Raw genomic sequence first — 3,804 nt, 5'->3', positions numbered from 1 at the left:
GGGTCAACGTAACTGCTTTGCAATCAAATGTATGTAGTACATCATCGATGCATGTTTCCCATACAATGATGAGATTTGTGCTCTGCATTTGACCCCATCACATGYGAGAAACAACCAAGTGGAGCAGCAGATATTTAAACACACAGGGAGCAGGTGTAAAGAACAATGTGACACATGGATATGGAGGGGAATCGAACCTGTGACCTGCTGCCCTACTACTTCTCCACAGCCATCACATTTGTATTCCCCGTTGCTGCTCTTCTTGTCTTGTACCTACAGACTGCGAACATYTTTATCCCAGCCGAGCAGGCAGACCTCCACCCACAGATCAATACTTCCTGTCTGCACAGACCAAACAKCCTTTGATCACTCTGATCCCGTTACATTTCCCACACAGCTTCAGGACGAAAGCTGATTCTTTTCTTCTGTCTCGGTTCTGTAAGATGGAGCTCTGTGTTTTGAGCTTCTCTGAGAGGAACACTGAAGAGACACTCCAAACTATAAGTGAGTGTTCAAATCTTTAGCGCAGAAAATGTTTCCTAGAAGTACAGTAGCTGGATGCATTTCAACTGTTCCAGTCAGCTGTTAGAATACAACAGGGCTATTCCACTACATTGCTCCAGGGCCCACAGTTAATGCAGTAGAGATGTGATGTTCGTGAATGATCCGAGTTTTTTGAACGGCTCTTTACAACGAATGATAGGAGCCGAATCGCGGGCAGTAATGAGCCATTTGTAGTGTTATTCCTCATATAACCTTTATTTTTTCATATTTAAATCACTCCCGCTTTGCTTTTTCACGGAAAACAGACGGAGTTGTGGAGTACAGAAGCTCACGGTGAAAGGGGGAGGGGGATTTCTGCTTAACAAACACATGGCTCCACCCACGTGACGGGATTACGTCATCACGTACGGCTACGTGATGACGTATTTCCCTACGTGATGACGTAATACGTTCAAAATTGGACGGCTCTTTTGAACGGCTCTATGAAACAGACGGCTCCCCAAGGTCCGGATCCCTTCAAAGAGCCATTTATCCCATCTCTATAATGCAGACCAACAGCACAGAGGCTGAACATCCAAGAAGGGGGTCTCTGCAGAACATGTCCTGTGGGCGGAGACGGCCCTACTCGTGATTGGTCGGATTAACGGTGGGATTTGAGGAGGCTTGAGGCAGCGGGGACTAGCTTGGTCGAGTAGGGCAGTAACGTTTTATTTTTTAAGATTAATTTTTGTCATAACTTACGAAAGGAAAGTGGCTAGCWGCACGAAATTTGAATGCCTTATATCTGAAGAGATGTGTAACACGATGGCTCGGTCAAAATATCCCTAACCAGCCTATAAAAAATATTGATTTTTAGTTATCTTTTTACAGGCTGTTTAGGGACATTATGACTGAGCCATGTTGTTACACATTCCTTCACATGTACGACGTTCAAATTTCGTGCAGCTAGCACTTTCCTTTCTCAAGTTATGACTAAAATTTATCTTAAAAAAACGTTGCTTCCTGCCCAACTCGACCAAGCTACTCCCCACCGCCTCCAGCCTCCTCAAACCCCCACCGTCAATCCGACCAATCACGTCTCTTGGGCCRTCTCCGCCCACATTAAGACCTCAGCCTATCACGATTTGGGCCATCTCTGCCCACAGGACATGTTCTGCAGAGACCCCTACTTGGAACATCCAGCAATTAAAGCCATTATGTAAATAAACCAAATATTACAAAGATCTGTTACCTTTGAAAAAGTTCATTTTGCTGCATGTAATAATGAATACAACATACAGTRCCCTAAGTAGTGTTAATTAAACAAAATCAAAAACAGAAATAACACATTTTGYGTCTTTAACACAAATATTATTTTGACATCTCTGACTTGACAAATTTGTAAACCAATTTTATTTTCACTTTCATAGTTTTATATTCAACTGCTTGTAGTTTTAACTGTCTTGGATGTTCATAGAAGTGGTTTTACCAGCTTTTAGCCAAGATTCTGACATTTCTGTAGAGAACAAACATGTCTATGTTTAACTAAAAGAACTCAGAGTAATTAAAATAGAAAACCAGGGGTTTGGGCTTAAGAGATTAATGAACCAATTGGCGGGCCAAACTTTGGCCATTCGCTGGCCACATCCGGCCTGCGGGCTGCCAGTTGAATAGCCCTGGAATAAAACAGTTACTTGTGCAAAAAAATTAATTCAAGTGGCRTTTTTTGTTGTTAAAAAGTTATTTTTTAATAAAAGTAACTACACACTGAGTTATTTTGATTGGTTAGATCGGTTGAGTCAAAACATTTGACATAGTGGCTGGTTGTAGATTCATTTTTCACAATCCAGCTTTTTAAACCACACGTTCACCAAATCCAACCAGACTGAACGTCTGCTTTTGTATGTAACAAATAAAGGCAAGCTGTGTCAAACCCAGCACTGCTCAGTTAAAGCTYGCCAGGCCCAGGACTGGCTTCATATGACCCAGCACTGGGTTACATTTAGGGCTGTTTAAATCCAGAAGGTTTTACGGTACATAATTTGGCGAATCATTGTGACTGGAAACTGACACAGACCTTCGTTTGTGTGTGTGTATGTATGTGTGTGTGGCAACAAAGCTTTTGTTTCAGCTCGGTAAGTAAACCTGAAACAAAAAGCACATTGTGCTTCAGACCTAATACAGCCATTCTGAGAACTGGTGAGCTCATAAACGAGAAAGAAACAATCTTCCATAACCCTCCATTTTACTTATCATAAAGTGTTAATCCTGAAATTATTACTTCTGTGTATATTCTAATTTTTTTCTCTTTTGCCCTTCAGCACTACAGAGGAACAAAACAGTAAACAACAAAAAGTCGTTCTATCAAGGTATGTGATCAACAAGGTTAACCTTAACCTCATTTCTTAAAATAAACTTGGTCAAAGTTTGCCTGGACCAAAACAGACTATTTATAGGACTGTAACCCAACTCTGTTATAAACACAACTTCTTCCTTCACATCTGATGCAACACTTGTTCATAAATATTACTCTTAAAGCTATAATCCAGTTATTTTAAATGATGTTCTGTCCAATAGTTATCAGTAGTTTGTACCTTATCAGCTGTGACATCCATCKTTGTGTCACAGTTTTTCCCCAAGTTTAGGCAAATTACTATTTCCTAAAAACAACGTGTGAAGGTGCTACATTAGCTGATATTAAACCTTGACACTTTTGCATTAAAACCTTTTGTGCCATTACTTTTTTCCCAACCAAACAACATTCATTTTAATATATGTTTTCTAAGCATATAATATGTATATTTTAATCAACATAGCATAAACACAGGCCAGCTTGCATGGCCTGTGTTTATGCTAATCAAACCAGACCTTGGTAGTGTTGTCAGATTTACAGTTAACTATCATATTTATTAGATAATTTATGGTTTATACAACATAAGTACAGTAGCTTTTTAAAAACCCAAGTACATGATAGTTTTTTGCAATTCTGTTCGTCAAAAAAAACTGCTAGGTTTTATTCATGTAAACACTCACACATCACCATCTGATCTGACCATGTGCTCGGTCTGGCTGCTCTTTCTTGTGCACATGTTCACCAATCACAACTACTTTGTTAAGGGGGATGGTTACACTCAACATCCTCAGCATATTCAGCATATTCACAAAAAATCACAAAGTAATGTAAAGACCAATGGGTTAAAAAAAGCAACTAAAATAACAAACGGCTGTCATACAAAAGTAAAACGATTTATTATTAGCTAATGTAGCAAACTTCAAAATCATTATGACATTTTTGACAAAGACTAGTTTAGTATATATATA

General features: G+C 39.4%; 1 long non-coding RNA gene across 1 annotated transcript in view; it reads left to right on the top strand.

Moving 5' to 3' along the window:
- Positions 1–2,169: 2,169 nt before the first annotated feature.
- Positions 2,170–3,804, top strand: part of LOC106527776 (uncharacterized) — a 14,122-nt gene continuing 12,487 nt past the window's right edge. Inside the window, exon 1 of the long non-coding RNA XR_001311423.1 lies at positions 2,170–2,852. This is a non-coding gene — a long non-coding RNA (uncharacterized LOC106527776). The remainder of the gene's footprint in view (positions 2,853–3,804) is intronic.

Source organism: Austrofundulus limnaeus, unplaced genomic scaffold (assembly GCF_001266775.1).
Source record: "Austrofundulus limnaeus strain Quisiro unplaced genomic scaffold, Austrofundulus_limnaeus-1.0 Scaffold342, whole genome shotgun sequence".
Classification (NCBI taxonomy): Eukaryota; Metazoa; Chordata; class Actinopteri; order Cyprinodontiformes; family Rivulidae; genus Austrofundulus; species Austrofundulus limnaeus.
This window is presented reverse-complemented; position numbering and strand designations above follow the sequence as displayed.